Consider the following 17,501-nt stretch of genomic DNA (forward strand, 5'->3'; position numbering starts at 1 on the left):
ATGGACACAGGAAGGGGAACATCACACTCTGGGGACTGTTGTGTGGTGGGGGGAGGTGGGGAGGGATAGCATTGGGAGATATACCTAATGCTAGATGACGAGTTAGTGGGTGCAGCGCACCAGCATGGCACATGTATACATATGTAACTAACCTGCACAATGTGCACATGTACCCTAAAACTTAAAGTATAATAAAAAAAAAAAAAAAGAAAGAAAGAAAAAAAATCCAAGAGAGGAGAAAGACAATGAGGCAGAAGAAGTATTTGAAGAGTATGGTTGAGAATTTTTCAAAAGTAATGAAATACATCAAACTATAGATCCAAAAATCTTAGAGAGCCCCAAGTAAGATAGAAACCCCCCATAAAAAGCACATAGACACATCACATTTAAACTTCAATATGTAAACCAAAGAAGAAGAGAAAGCCCTGAAGGCAGCTAGAGGAAAAGAACATATTGCATCCAGAGAAACAAAGGTAAGAATTACAAAGACTTCTTGTCAGAAAATATACAAGCCCAAAGACAATGGAAAGAGATCTTTAAAGTGCTGCGGGTGGGAATGGGGAGGGGCGGGGAAGTTCAATCCAGATTTCTACACTTAGCAAAAATATCTTTCAAAAATGAAAGTAAAATTAAGACTTTTTTAAATAAAATCTGTTCTGAACAATTTTTAGGAGTCACTGATACATGGTTAGCAGTGTTTCAGGAAATCCTGAAATCACACTGGAAGAGTCTGTCAAGACAGAAGAGAGAGGAGGCAGTTCCAAGATGGAGCTGGAGAACACCAAGAATAAAAGACACAGAATGAGAACTGTGCTGGTCTCCAGGTTCATCTGCTTTCTTAAACTAACCATGAGCCAAGAAACAAGTGGAAGAGGCCAGATGAAAGGGAAAAGAAGAGCTAACACCATATGAGCTCTTAGTAATGCCAGGTATTGCTCTCAGCACTTTGCATTCTTATTCTTATCAATTTATTGTATTTAATTCTCACAGCAGCCCCGCCAGTCAGATGCTTTATCCCATTTAACAAATGTGAAAACTGAGGCACAGAGGTTAGACAATTCCCTTATGGTCATATAGTAAGTGGTAGAGCTGGGATCCTGATATGGTTTGGCTGTGTCCACACCCAAATCTCATCTTGAATTATAGTTCCCATAATCCCCACATGTCATAGGAGGAACCCAGTGGGAGGTAATTGAATCATGGGGGCAGTTACCCTCATGCTGTTCTCATGATAGTGAGTTCTCCTGAGATCTGATGGTCTTATAAGGGGCTTTTCCCCCTTTGCTCAACACTCATTCTCTCTCCCGCCACCTGTGAAGAGGTGCCTTCTGTCATGATTGTAAGTTTCCTGAGGCCTCCCTAGCCACGTGGAACTATGAGTCAATTAAACCTCTTTTCTTTGTAAATCACCAAGTCTCGGGTATTTCTTCATAGCAATGTGAGAATGGACTAATACAGATCCCAAGCCAAATGTTTAACCCACACCCCTTTTTCTTCCCACTGTGCTATATAACCTCCAAAGGTGATAGGAAGGAAGCACTGCTATATTCATAGCCACACAACCCTCAGTCACAATGGAAGCCTAAAACCTAGAGGGGAAGTAGATATCCCAGCTTTTTCTAAGAGACTGACAGAGGTTCCTGATGAAGGATATCTGCCATTGACTTTCCATGAGATACAGGGACTCATATACCCTGAAGGTGTCCAATCTAGACCTTGGATCCACATTTTGTTTCCTTCTAAATGGCAATGCTGGCCCTAAGGTCATATTTCCTCATTCAACAGAAGCCTGCTGCATATCTGTGGAACTCCCCTAACAAAATAGGACAAGTAACCCAGCCCTAGGAAGATGGGATTAATCATAGAATTTTTAAAAAATAATATAAGGTACTTCTTTAGTCATGAACATAATTTCTATTAGTCTGGGAGAGCAGAACTTGGCTCTAAAATGCTAGTTCTGCAAAGCCAGGGGAAGAAACTTTATAAACTGAAACAGTACATTATAATAAATGAAGGGTCTGTTTGGTAGCAGGAGGGACAGTCTTTTTAGCAATGCTCTATCCCAAAGATATTTTTCCTGACAAAGATGGTAGAATCATTGTACTGAGAGTGTAGGACTAAAGAATAAACAGAGCTTTGTCTTGTGCTTTGGTTTTATTTTAACTACTATACGAGGGGGGAAAGAGAACTGGTATTTCACATACCAGAAATTAGAATGGAATTTTTAGAGTGTTAGAACAGCAAGTTTAGCTTTTGGTAGAAACAGACTTTAAAGCTACGGTCTATTTTAAGTTCAGTTATATCTAAATTGACTAAGAAATGCAGTTTATAAACCATTATTACCTTCTATACTAGTCATGTTTTATGACTTTCTATAACTGTTTAAAACATATTCCATGGTTCTTGAAGGGCACAAATACATGGTAAGTTTACCTGTCACTTAGGCAAAAATGGCAAAGACCTTTACCACCAAGGATAGCAAGGCCAAGTTTACTTGGGACCTTGTCTCCATCTGATTAATGAGTAAATATTTAGCTCTTGAATGGCAAAAATATACTGAATTCTGTAGCTTTTCTCATCCGCAAATAGAAAAGAAGACAATTTACAAACAGCATGGAATTAATGGTTTCAGTGTCTCCTCGAGAACTTCCCTATAAAAACTTATTTGCTTCTTAAAGGAAGACTCACATTTCTGTTTCCTATTTTTCTTTCTCAGAGAGGGAACTTGTATTACTCTATTTCCAGAGAAGAAGAACACACCAACAGACTGATGGGGAAAGGCAATGAAAATAAACTGTAGGAATAGGACCAGAAGAGTTGAAATAAGAATGCAGAGTCCTAGGCTGTAGGTCTATGTGGCCTGGGACTCTGCATTGCCAACCAGCTCCCAGGTGATGCTTATAGAGCTGGTCTGAGGACCACACTCAGGATAGCAAGGGTACAGGAAGCATCCCTACAAGTACACTCCAAGACATTGACTCTGGGTGGCTGGAGCCCTGAGCTGGTCACATTCAGCTTCTGCAGCTTCCCCTGGGGCTTCAAATCTTGCCAGTTTGTCACAGTGCGTAACAAAAGTATCTTCTCAGTGTGCCCTGGTGGGTAAAAGGTTGAGAAACACTGCTTTAGAGGCCTGGAGGTGAAGATTTGGCTTTCAGGAGCAGGGGCCTAAGAAAATGTCTTTAGAGATCATGCAGAGGGCAAAACGTGGAAGAAAATTTGAGTAAAAACAAGCTCAACATGGGAATGCTCTGAGGCCAAGAGAAAGCAAGGCCAGAGTAGCTGTATATGAATGGACTGTAGCATGGTGGCAAACACTCATGCCTTAAGAGACATTCAAATTTAAATTTAAAATTAAATTAAATACAATATAAAAAGAGATATTCAGGAGTAAGAGAGGTAAAGACCAATATGAAATTTTGCAGTAAACACAGGCCAGGGCCAGAAGGATGGAATTTGGAAAAAGTGGGCTAGAATCAGATTTGAGATTAGCCATTCCTGGAAGAGTTTGCCAAAATCTTGAGAAGGAATTGGAATTTAAGCAAGAACACATCTGTCATTATATTAGATGATGGACATGCATGTGACTGCTTCTTTTTTTTAATAGACTTTATATCATTCATCCGTGTTATGTTTTTGTTCTCATCCCTTTTGTTTCCAATGATTGGAGCATTAAGGAATGTCTTCAGATATTGTAAATGAGTCCTGGATGGTGAACCCTGGACATACTCAGCCAAGCATCTGGTCTTAATGCCTTATATAAGGACTTTTATATAAGGATGGAATTTGGAAAAAGTGGGCTAGAATCAGATTTGAGATTAGCCATTCCTGGAAGAGTTTAAGGCTGGCATTCCTTAACTAAGTTAGTCCCATATCCAGTACTTACAAGAGATCTCAGTGCCTGGTTGCTTGCAGCAAAGAAACTCTGTGGTTAAGTCCTCCTGTCAGCCTTTCCCCAAAGTCCTGCACCAAACAGGACCTTTATCAATCCACTGGTTCCCACACTGAAGACCGTGGCTGTGAGCTATGCTCTGTCTTCATCATGTTAGTGTCATAACATCATTCCCTGGAGAACTTTGTCTTCACTCTCCTAGCAACATTAGCTGGGCCCTTTCCAGGGGTTCAAGTTTATCTTCCTTCCTTGCCTGGAATGTTTCTTGAATGTTTGTAACTCTTTGACTTAAAGAAGTCTCAATATATGAATTAAACCTATTTGCTGTTTGTTCCAATATGGTGAATAGTTCAGACCTCTAAGGTTGGGTCCATTCAGTCCAACCCACTTGATACCTCAGAGTTTCTCCTTTCTTCCTTGTGTGTTAAACAGGCACAAATTGAGTTGTAATCAAAGTGCAACTGGATTTTTATCACCCACCGACTTTTTAAAATCAACTCCCTGCCCTTGGATGAAAACTTGGTAGGTGCCATGGCCTCTTCTGTTCTTTCTTGGGTTGTAGACTCTCCTGGGGCCCATAAATTACAAAACAGATCAACTGAGTAATTTGAATGTTCAGTCCAAGACATTAGTCAAAACTTCGAATTTGATTTATTGTTAAATACACCAAATATACTCTCCTCCTCCAGTTCGAATTTTCTTGCAGTGGCAAAAAGTGATGTGGTTGGTTTTGTCTCATGACCATTGCTTAGAGTGGTGCAAGTTGGGCACTAGGCAACTCCAGGGAAGTGGGAAAGGGCCCACCATTCATACTCAGGCCTTTTCCTATGTGCACAAAGATGCCGTTTGGTGGGACGCTTCTTGGCTTCTTCCCCTTCTCTCCCCCTGCTCTGGCTTGCCAGGTAAGGGACGGGAAATACCTTCTCCAAATTGGTGCCCCTCTCAGTTAGAGTTACACTGTCTGCTCTGGCCAAAGTTTAAGGCTGGCATTCTTTTGTAGGCTCTTCTGAAGATTTGGGGGGAATTCCTCTGCAGGCCAATCCAGCTGCGATTCAGTCATGGGGGTTGGGGAGCGACACCAGCTTTCCCATCTGGCAGCCTCCGGTCCCCCCCCAGCTCTCCTTTCCTGGGAATTTACCCACACCTACTTGCACTGTTGGAATTCCCTTCTATCTGGTGAAGACCCTCTTGGTTAGGACTTAGTCAGGTCCAGGCCAGCTCTTTCTCTGGTATGTGGGAATTGCTGCAAGTCCACCCCAGCATGACCTGTTGCCACCATCTGTGAGTTCTCTCAGTTGTGAGCACAGGTCACCTGTGTTCTCAACTGCAGGGAGCACATGTCAGCTCTCCAGGGGGTCCCATGGCAGCCCTCTCACCAGACTTGAAATGGGGGTAGCCCTCACCTCTCACCAGAGGGGAGTGGGGCTTACAACCAGACGGCATTTCTCTCCAAAGAAATTCATTTATGCTGTGTCCTTGTTCCGTTCCAACCCTTCTCTATTTCCTTAATCTGGCTGAAGGGCTTAACAATATGGAAGAGTTCCACACAATTTCCTATGTAAATGAAGGAATCCGTCTTACACTCGTTTTGGTACCTGTTGGTCATTGTACTGGGGCATCTTGAAATTAAACCCCAATTATATCCATTTTAGAGCCACTCCATTCTTCCTCTCCTAGTATTAACAAAGCATTAAGAGTAAACTTTCAGGAAAAACTGCAATTCTCCTTTTCAACTCAACAGGAAAGACAATAGCAGAGCTCATGGGGTAATAATCTCTGTCCAGCCCTAGGCAGCAAAGCTGAAGGTCTTCTTGGACTTCTCTCAGGCACAAGCTCCATGAGAGGCAGGCAGGCTTCTGGTCTAGCCTGTGATAGTATGATTCTTTGATTACCATCAACTTGGTAATTCTCTTAGGGCTAAAGAACCAAGTGTTAAATACATCAAGTTGAACAAAACACCCTGAGAGAGACACATATCCCAACGCATTTGGCTTTTAAGATGAATGTGAATTCTTTTATTTTTAAATATTGTATTTCACATTTTTGGGAAGTTCCTCTCAAACTCTCACTGCTAGCCACAGAACAATTCCAAAATGATGTCTTTTCTTTGATGGCCCAAAGAAATGGTTTCAGAGAAGCCCCCAGTGCTCAGAACTCCATAGTCAACCTTTATGGGTGGAATTGAGCTTGCAGAGCAAATGTGCCAGCTGCTTATTATTGTGAGGAGGATGTATGGGAAGGAGGGTGATCTCTGTGGCTAATGGAGTCCTGGCTACACCACTGAACAATGGACTGGAAAACCTAAAATCAAAGTCTTTCTGTTCCTGCCCTGAAGGACTCCAATAAACTTGGTGTCCCAGGAAATCCTAGTCCAGTCCAGACTGGAATCTAGAGTCTGGCTGTTTGAAAAACTCGTGGGCTGGGGACTCCTCCAGGTGTCTATTTGCCAAGGGTGGTAGCCCTAAGGGGTGTGTGTTTGTGTGTATGTACATGCATATCCAGCCCCCTCGATTATTTTTGAACCTCTGAAGAAAAATTAGAGGCAGACACTGGAGTAACTGTTTTCATGAGGGAATGTGTACGACACTGAGCACTTGAGGTCCTGCTTTGGAACCTTGGAGATGAATGAGGTACAAAGTTAGAGATGGGACTACCCTCCCCACCTCTGCATTGAGTCTATGACCAGGAGATGACACCTCAACACAGACACTGGTGTTCTCATGGGGCACAACACAAGGTGCCACTTGGGTCTCTCAGGCTGTTCTGTGAATGGAAGACAGTGGCCAGGAAAGCCAGAGGAGATGGCAGCAGATCCCTTCAGCAGCCGTGCCAGATGGACTGGTCCCTGAGGCAGCCTCTCCCAGCCTCTCAAAATACCTAAGGCTGGGGTGATGTCACCTGAGCAGGTGAGGGCATGAATGGGAAATGTAGGAGACTGACTATAGCAGTGCTTCCTGTGTGTCCACAGACAGACTCAGCCTTGATTCCTGACATTCAGCCAAGAAGCAGAGTGTATACAATGGGAGCTCTTACAAAAAAACAGTTGAACCTGGTTATAACGTGACTCACATTGCATGGGTTAGGGCTTATTCTGGGGCAAATGCAGACTGGAAACAAATCCAGCACCTACCCCAACCTTGGAGTGAATAGAATCATCTCCAAATTCCCTCTGAGTGTGCAAATGCAAATTCTGGGCTCATTTCTGGAAAGTCTGATTGAGCAGATGTGAGGTGAGGCCTGGTTATCTGCTATAAGCACCCTCGGGCGCTTCCAAGCAGTAAACCAAGGCCCAAGCTTTGACAAACACTGTCTAACAGTAATAAACCACCCAGCTGACTCACATGGCCAAAAATTGGAAACATTTTAATTCCTGTAAGATTGAAGGTGAACATCTGTACACCAAGGGTTATTATCCTGGCCCCCCTCCTCAAATAAGTTGTTTCTGATAGCAGGAGAAGTCTTTAAAGACGGTCTTGCTGCTGAAGTTCTCAAAGGTGACAAAAGTGTCCAGCTGGCTGCCAGGTGAAAAGCTAGACTTTGCAAACAGGAATTTCCCATCTGAGGACACCTGCAACTTCCACATGTTTGCCTTGTGATCAGAATAAGGTCAGTCGTGAAAGGACCCTTGAACAAACGAATGAGGCAGACAAACAAGGTGCCATGGCTTTGTTCTGTGGGTAGAATGAAGAAAATGTGTTAAGTTGTCCAATGAGAAAGAAGACACAAAGGAACCATCCCCAGTGAAGGAAACTGACGCAACTGTCTTCATGAACTTGCAAGGGAGAACAAAATGTTCAGAAGCTGAGCCCCCAAAACTTCAGAGACCTGGAATGAAAAGTGTGGGTGGTAAGGGAGGTAATAGGCAGAGTAACACAGCCTTAGGGATGGCCCGGCCTGACCACAGTGATAAAGGAGCTGTCTACACAATAGTGTTACCAACTTGAGGGGAGTTGGTATCTGCCTTAGCCTGGGGAAAAGCAAGAGGGCATGAAGCAAGGGAAGAGGAAGAAGGTCTGAAGGGTAGGCTGAGAGAAACAGAAGCCCACAGAGAGGGCTAGAGAGGCAGGGGGCAGGGCAACAGCCTAGAAGGCAGCCCTTGCCAAAATACCAAGCTAAGCCAGCGGTAGTATTCTATGTAATGTGTTTAATTGTATTGCTGCTGACTTATTTCCAGCTGCTATTCAGTTAATGTCCCAACTTCCTTGGACAGGAATAAATTTCAGGTCTTATTTCATTCCACAGTTCACTGGTTCTCCAACTCTAGTGTGCATCAGAACCACGTGGAAGGCATGTCAAAATACAGATCTGTGGGCCCCAACCCAGGGCTTCTGACTCAGCTGGGCCAGGGCCTCAGAAATTGCATTCTCACAAACTCCACGGTGATGCTGATGCTGCTGGTCTGAGCACCACACTTTAAAAACCACTACTAAAGAGCATCCTTCCCTTAAACAGGTAAAAGAAGATGGGAGGAAGCTGGAGACAAAGACAATAAAGGAGCCTGGTAGGAGGCAGTCTGCGACAATGTAGGTAGGGCAGGTTACTCTATGCAGACCGATTTCAGTGCTCATGGGAAAGTTAAGAATAAGAAGATGTTTATATCAGCAGATTGATGCAATAAGCTTCACATGCAGAATTTACTACCTTGATTTGAAAGCAAATACCCCTGGGGAGAAAATAAAATTTATCAGTCATTTACACCTTACTCTGAATGAGTTTTAAATTTCATATCTATAAGTCAGAATGTCATCTGTGAATATAGATCATTTTACTTCTTCCTTTCCAATTTGGATGCCTTTTAGTTCTTTTTGTAGCTTGACTGCTCTGGCTGGAACTTCCAGCACAATGTTGATTAGCAGTGAAGAAAGTAGGCTTCCTTGGCTTGTTCCTGAGTTGAGTGGGAAAGCTTTCAGTCTCCCACCATTGAGTGTTAGGCCATTCTTGTGTTGCTATAAAGAGATACCTGAGGCTGGGCCATTTATAAAGAAAAGAGGTTTAATTGGCTCACAGTTCTGCAGGCTATACAGGAAGCATGGTGCTGGCATCTGCTCACCTTCTGGGGAGGCCACCGGGAGCTTTTACTCATGGCAAAAGGTAAAGTGGCAGCTTGTACATTACATGGTAGGAGCAGGAGCAAGGGGGTTGGGGAAGGTGCCACACTTTATAACAACCAGATGTCATGAGGACTCACTCACTATCAGGAGGATAGCAGCAAGCCATGAGAGATCTGCCCCCATGAGCCAAACACCTCCCACCAGGCCCCACCTCCAACATCAGGGATTACAATTCAATATGAGATTTGGTGGGGACATATATTCAAACTATATCATTCTGCCCCTGGCCCCGCAAATCTCATATGCTCCTCATAGTGCAAAATATAATCATGCCTTCCCAAGAGCACCCCAAGGTCTTAATTCATTCCAGCATGAACTCAAAAGTCCAAAGTCTCATCTGAGACAAGGCAAGTCCCTTCCGTCTATGATACTGTAAAATCAAAAGCAAGTTATTTACTTCCAAAGTACAATGAGGGTACAGGCATTGGGTAAACATTCCCATTCCAAAAGGGAAAAAATTGGCCAAAGAAAGAGATGAGAGGTGCCGTGGAAGTTCAAAACCCAGCCAGGCAATCATTAAATCTCAAAGCTCCTGAATAATCTCCTTTGACTCCATGTCCCAGATCCAGGGCACATTGCTGCAACAAGTGGGCTCCTAAGGCCTTAGGCAACTCCACCCCCACCTGTGTCTCTGTGGTGTCTACTCACCATGGCTGTTTTCATGAATTGGAGTTGGTTGCCTGTGGCTTTTCCAGGTGCAGAGTGCAAGCTGCTGGTGGATCTACCATTCTGGGATCTGGAGGACAGTGGCCTTCTACCCACAGCTCCACTAGGCAGTGCCCCAGTGGGGACTCTGTGAAGGGCCTCCAACCCCACATTTCCTCTCTGCACTGCCCTAGTAGAGGTTATCTGTGAGGGCTCTGCCCCTACAGCAGGCTTCTGCCTGGGCACCCAAGCTTTTTCATACATCTTCTGAAATCTAGGGGTAACCTTCCAAGCCTTCTTCACTCTTGCATTCTGTGCATCCACAGGCTTAACATCATGTGGAAGCTGCCAAGCCTTACTGCTTACACCCTCTGGAGCTAGAGAAGAGGCCCGAGTTGTACCTGGATCCCTTTGAATTGTGGCTGTAGCTGGAGCTGCCTAGGTGTAGGGAACAGTGTCCTGAGGCTGCACAGAGCAGCAGGGCCCTGGGCCTGGTCCCCAAAACCATTCTCTCCTAGGCCTTTGGACCTGTGATGGGAGGGGCTGCCTCTGAGATCTCCAAAATGCCTTCAAGGCCTTTTCTCCCGTTGTCTTGGCTATCAGCACCTGGCTCTTTCTTAGTTATGCAAATCTCTCTAGCAAGTGATTGCTCCACGGCCTGCTTGGATTCTTCCCCTGAAAACAGGCTTTTCTTTTCTACCACATGTCCAGGCTGCAAATTTTCCATACCTCTACCCTCTGCTTCCCTTTTAAATATAAATTCCAACTTTAGGTTATTTATTTGCTCCCACATCTGAATGTAGGCTATTAGAAACAGCCAGGTCATATCTTGAATATTTTGCTGCTTAGAAATTTCTTCTACCAGATACTCTAGGTCATCACTCTCAAGTTCAAACTTCCCTAGATCCCTAGAGCATGGACACAATACATCCAAATCTTTGCTAAGGCATAACAGGGTGACCTTTGCTCCATTTCCTAAGAAGATCTTCATTTCCATCTGAGACCTCAGCAGCCTAGACTTCACTGTCCATATCACTATCAGCATTTTGGTCACAGTGAATTAACCAGTCTCTAAGAAATTCCAATCTTTCCCTCATATTCCTGCCTTCTTCTGAGCCCTCCAATCCCTTCCAACTTCTGCCTCTTATCCAGTTCTATAGCTGCTTCCACATTTTCAGGTATCTTCATAGCAATGCCCAACTCCCAGTACCAACTTTTTGTGTTAGGCCATTCTTGTGTTGCTATAAAGAAATACCTGAGACTTGGTAATTTATTTTAAAAAGAGGTTTATTTGGTTCACTGTTCTACAGGCTGTACAGGAAGCATGGTGCTGGCACTTGCTCAGCTTCTGGGGAGGCCTCTGGGAGCTTTTACTTATAGCAGAAGGCAAAGCAGGAGCTTGCACATCACATAGTGGGAGCAGGAACAAGAGAGAGTTGGGGCCAGCTCTCATGAGAACTCACTCACTATCAGGAGGACAGCACCAAACCATGAGGGATCTTCCCCGTGACCCAAACACCTCCCACTAGGCCTCACCTCCAACAGTGGGGATTACAATTCAACATGAGATTTGGTAGGGACATATAGTCAAACTATGTCACCAACTGTGAGTAAAACTCATATTTGAGGAGGTTCAGAGGGTAAGGAGAAAGGAAAGGCACAGAGACTGGATACGGCCTATAATTTATTCATTTTAACCTCATTTTACCCATGGCTAGTCTGAGGCTGAGAGATTGATTGATTGATTGATTGAGAAAGGGTCTTACTCTGTTACTCAGGCTAGAGTGCAGCGGTGCAACCATGGCTCACTGCACCCTCAACCTCCTGGGCCCAAGCAATCCTCCTACCTCAGCCTCCTGAGTAGGTGGGACCACAGGTGTGTACCACCATATCTGTTAATTTTTGTAAAATTTTGTAGAGACAGGGTCTCCCTATGTTGCCTAGGCTGATTTTGAACTCCTGGGCTCAAGTGATCCTCCTGCCTTGGCCTCCCAAAGTGTTGGGATTATAGGCTTGAACCACCATGACCAGCTGAGAACAAGTTTTAAAAGCCAATTTATTAAGAAGGATTTAAAGTTAAAGCTGATAACCTAGTTCTAGTTCTAGTTACTGCTCTATATGGGACTTGGGCAAGGTTCTTGACTTTTTGGGACCTTAGTCTCCTTCTCTTATAAAACAAGCATCCGGTGGCACCCTGAGAGTAACAGCTTTCAGGATACCTGGGCTGACCACAGGATTAAAACTCACCAAGACTAGTCCAACCACAAACTGGGATTTGATGCATCTCTTCTCTCTCCCAGCACTCTTCCCTTTCTACACTCAACTCAGATCCAGACTCTTGTCTATACTGCAACTCCTTCAAACCACAGATCAATATATATTCCCATTTTACAGATTAGAAAATTGAGGTTCAGAGGGGCTTAAGTAACTCATTCAAGGTCACATGGCTAATAAATGATAGAACTGAGATTCTTCTTCTGACTAAAGTATTTCATCTTTCCGCTTTGCTACTCTTTGTAACTCCTAACCTGGTACTCTTTTCCACACACCACACACTTCAAATCCTAGTCTCAGCCTAGCATACCTGGTAATACCTCCATTTGAGCCTGTGCCCCTCCTTTCATGCCCTCCTCAGTTATGAAACCCTAAAGCCAGGAAAGGGGCATTTCTCATCCTGCCTGCCTCTTCCCACTGCAGCCACCTGGCTTGATGAGCACATGGTCTCACTGTCTTCTGATGGGCTGTTTTGTGAAAGGTGTGAGCTACAGGATAGAATAAGCTCTGTAATTTATTCCTGTCACGGGGAACTTAAATATTAGCTAGATCACAACAGGAAACCAGCCATTCAAAAGTAATACAATCAAAGATGTTTTTCAGTCCAAACGTACCTGCAGAAGGGAAAACAATCCCAGCTGTCTTCCAATCTGGAGGAGCCACAGAGTTTTTGTAGTCCAGGCATGAGTACCTGATGTACTGTCTCCAGGACAAAGGTTTTGGTTTGAACATTAAGCATTCCTAACTTGGTCTCAGTTAAAAGGCAGTAGCATTCCTCCCTAGGAAAGAAGGGTGCTGGGGCACAGTCCTGAAATGAAAAGCAGGCAGGGCACCCCAATGGCAGAACCCAGGAGTGCCTTGGACACCTTCTTCTGTGAACTCACCACCGTTAGGGGATGAGGCCACCAGGAAGGCATCTGACTACTCAGGACCACCTTATCCCAACTGAAATGCAGAAAAGCCGTGCCAAATGAGGGCTGGGAAATGAATGTACATGAAGGATTCCAGCATTGCTGAGAAGTGGATATGAGTGTCCATTTACAGTTTTAAATGTTTTGTAAGGAATGTAATCAGAATAGGAGTATTGAAACCACCCTATGGATGAGGGATACAGAATGATAAGGAAGAAATAATGAACTCGCTTTGAATTGTTTTAAAAGGGGGAGGCTGGGCCAGGCATGGTGGCTCACACCTGTAATCTCAGAACTTTGGGTGGCTGAGGCAGGAGAATCACTTGAGGCCAGGAGTTCAAAACCAGCTTGGTCAACATAGTGAGAACCTGTCTCTACAAAATAAAAATTAAAAAATTAGCTGGGTGTGGTGGTGCACACCTGTAGTCTCAGCCACTTGGGAAGCTGAGGTGGGAGGATTGCTTGAGCCCAGAAGGTCAAGGATGCAATGAGCTATGATTGTGCCACTGCACTCCAGCCTGGGTGATAGAGTAAGATCCTGTCTCTAAATTAATAAATAAACAAATAGGGGCCAGGCACAGTGGCTTACCCCTGTAATCCCAGCACTTTGGGAGGCTGAGGCAGGTGGATCACTTGAGGTCAGGAGTTCTAGACCAGCCTGGCCAACACGCTGAAATCTTATCTTTACTGAAAAAATAACAAAAATTAGCCAGGCTTGGTGGTGAGCGCCTATAATCCCAGCTATTTGGGAGGCTGGGGCGGGAGAATCGCTTGAACCTGGGAGGCGGAGGTTGCAATGAGCTGAGATCGAGCCACTGCACTACAGCCTGGGTGACAGAGCAAGACCATGTCTCAAGAAAAAAAAAATAGGAGAGGCTGTTTAAATTAAGATGTATTTCTTATAAGTAATTGAAGCCATGAGTAAGAGTAGCTTAGGTAATTTTGTTATTTACTGTTTCACAGGAACAGGAAATGGGTGATAGGAGGTTTCAAGGCTGGTCCAGCCATGTTAACAGTATATTCAAATCCCAAGCTTCTTTTTCCTTTTACCTCTTCCATTATCAGAATCTTGGCTTTTTGGTTCCTCCTTGTGTTTGTTGCCTCGTGGTCACAAGATGGCTGCCACTATTCCAAGGACCATATCCATACAGAACAGTTTGAAGGCAGGGCACAATGAGGTATGCCTGGCAGAGACATTCTTTTCACAAGCCTCACCCTTAGCAAGGAGGAAAAAGTATCCACAAGACTCCAACAGGCATTTCTTTGTTTCATTAGCTAAACTGGGCCATTTGGTCATTTCGAGCTGCAAGGGAGTCTGGGAAGCCAAGTATGTGGCTTTCCCAACCTCTATCATTGGAAGTGGGTAAGGGCTTGGAATGGCTTTAGTAGATAGCTAAGAGTATCTGATATGGAGATAAATAAATGCATGGCCAAAAAAATAAAAATAAAAATTCTTCCCATTGGGCCAAAGAAAAGGTTTTAGAATATATCTACAGTTTTAGTAAAAAGAAAGCTTCCAATATTGAAAAAAAGTCCTGTGTATGTGTGTGTATATATATATGTGTGTGTGTATATATATACACACACACATATGTACATATATGTGTATATATATACACACATATGTACATATATGTGTGTATATATGTGTATATATATGTGTGTGTGTGTGTATGTATCTGTGTGTATATATACACCCACACAGAGGGCAGCTTCAAAATTCTGTATTCCTCTGACCCAACTTACCCCAGGGAAAAATCATGGACATGTACAAAGTTATAGGTATGTGTACATATATGTGTATATATGTATATATACACACACACATGCACTACTACTATGTCATCCTGCTCTGCCAGGCACTGAGGTCAATTACAGAGTTGGTCTGGAGAAAAGAATGACTCTCTTTCCTTTGAGTTACCCTCTTTATGCTTTGTACCCCGGCAGACAAGATTTTGTGCAACTACTCTTTGAAGCTCTACCTTCAGTTCTACCTGGGAAGGTTAGTATAATGGCATCCATGCTCCATTCACAATCTTTGCCCCATCCCATCACTTAGGGTACACCCACCTCAGTTCTGTCTCCTTCCCCAGAGTTGATTCTCTCTGAGGAGAACCTATGCATAGAAACTTTGGTTGAGCCACCATTGCAGTTTTCTCCACATACTGAACCACGCCCAAATCCATGGGTAAGGCCTAGTCTCAAACTGAGCTCTGTATTGCAAATAATAACCAGTTTGAATTCTACTCATTGCAAGGAGACGCTTTAAAGACAGAGGGGCAGCAAGTCTGCACCCTCAAGCTATCAATCCAGTTGAGGGGACAGCAGGATGAGATCTACTGGGACCGGGGACTTTTCTGAGCAGTGACATACTGCGCTGCTAAAGTTATTTGACTTTGCCATTTGTAGAATGAAATACGAATTATTCCTTATTAGGGCTTGTGATTTGTTAATTAGCCTTAAAAGAAAATGTTCATGATAACAGCGACAAATGATGTTAAACCTACACAGATAATTAAGATAAACGGAATGTCAATTGCTCCTAATGCTGTCAGCAGATTAAAGCTATCTTATTTGTTAAGGAAACACAGGAATATATTTCCCAGCCAACTACAATGCTAAATACTAAGAACACTTAGTAATTTATGCTAAAAATGTGCACAGCCAGTTTGCAAGATGGAACTGAAAACCTATACAATGAAGAAATTGTTAAAGGTGATATAGGAGGAAGCCATTAGCGTGGCCTTAGAAGACTTCTTAATTTTAAGGTCCCTCTAAGCTAATGGAAATGTTCCAGCATAGAGTTGAAATTTTAGTACTAAATAGAAGCTTTGAGATAATAGCTTCAATTATTGAGTGCTTACTCTGTGCTGGGTGCTATTTGAAGTGTTCCACATATTTATACGATACAAGAAGTCCACACTACTGTTCTTCCCATTTCACAGACAATGAACTCCAGGCACAAAGACAACTGATTTGCCAAAGTCACCCAGCCAGCAAGTGGAAAGCCAGGATTTGAACCCCAGCAGTTTGGCTCTAAAGCCTGTGCTCTTCCACATCTCACAGTGCAGAGTCCCGCATCTCAAGGCACTGTCTGTGGGTTGCCAGTGAGTTACCTGGGTCAAGATAGATTTAGGTTTCATAGGATGCAGCATCATCTCATGACCCCCTCTCTCCCAGGAAACCTGCTCTCCAGACCTGATTGTGCAGACACTTGCATCTTGTCCTGACCAGAGATACTGCCCTCCTCACACTGAGAAGGACGACTCCACATACCCAGGGCCAAAGGACCTCATGTGACCCATTCTGGGAAAACAGACAGGCGCTAGTGCATCCTGCTCTGTCTCCAGCTCTTCTCAGAATAGGCTGGAGGATTACTGCTGTCTGACATTTCTGACCCTCCCCTCTCCACCCAACTCGTAGATTAGCAAATATCAAAGTCACAGGTATTCGTGACTAGTCCAAGCCACCTGATACTTCGAAAAGATGTGTGGTTTTGTCGGTTGTTTCATAACTGCTTGGGATCCGTTTATGGGAAGAGGCTCTTCCTCTTTCAGTTGGTACCAAAATGAGAGTTTCCCTTTGATATCATCCCCCTAGACTTTCATCTTTGTACAGTCAGTCAGGGGAAAATTCCTCCAAGGGCCCCTGCTGTGAGTTTGCCATTCTAAAGGGCCAGGGCCAAACACATATATCTTCCGTGTCCAAAGGTATCTCTCCTACCGAACGCCAAGCTCCACTGGAAACAGAATCTTCCGTCTTGAAAATCTGCATCTTTAGTTCCCTCCGTGAAGGAGCGGGCTCTGATCTGAGAAACCAGTGGTTCAAGAGCTCCACCATGAGGAAAGCAGGAAACAAGCCCTCGAGCAAGACATTTCTGTCATTTTCAAAAGCAGGTGCTACCCACAGGAAGGCAAAGGCCAGAGATGGGGAATGGGGACCAGGGGAGCAGCCAGGTCATGGCGCTGGGGCTGTCTGGTGAGGAAAGGGACTTGGCATAGTGTCTCTCCTGTCCCCTCATCTGCCCCGCCTTTTGCCGCATATTTATACAACACAAGAAGTCCACACTTCTGTTCTTCCCAGTTCACAGATAATTAACTCCGGGCACAAAGACAATTGATTTGCCAAAGTCACCCAGCCAGCAAGTGGAAAGCCAGGATTTGAACCCCAGCAGTTTGGCTGTAAAGCCTGTGCTCTTCCACACCTCACAGCACAGGGTCCCACATCTCGAGGCACTGTCTATGGGTTGCCAGTGAGTTACCTGGGTCACAGAAGATATATGTGCTCAGCCCTGGCCCTTTAGAATGGCTTTCTCCCCACTCCATGCAGGGCACATGGGGGCTACTAACTCTGAGCTCTACATTGGTAGCAGCTGGCAAGACGCTAAAGCTACTCTTCCCTCTTGGAGAATTAGATGCAATTAGGTTTGCTAAATTCTCCCATCAGCCCTGCTCACTAAATTCCTCACTGACTGCAATAGTGTTGCCTCCCAGCTGCTGCAGCGTCTGACCCTCACATCTGCTGGCTTCTCCCCTGGGGCCAGATCACTCCTGCAGCTACCAGCTCTCACCACCCCCACCCCCATCCCAGGCCACCAGCCCTTTGAGATGGGTTGGAACTCTCTGCCAATTAGAGGTGACTGGGGGATTCTGGGGAAAGCATAAGCTTTGG

Source organism: Pan paniscus, chromosome 7 (genome assembly GCF_029289425.2).
Source record: "Pan paniscus chromosome 7, NHGRI_mPanPan1-v2.0_pri, whole genome shotgun sequence".
Classification (NCBI taxonomy): domain Eukaryota; kingdom Metazoa; phylum Chordata; class Mammalia; order Primates; family Hominidae; genus Pan; species Pan paniscus.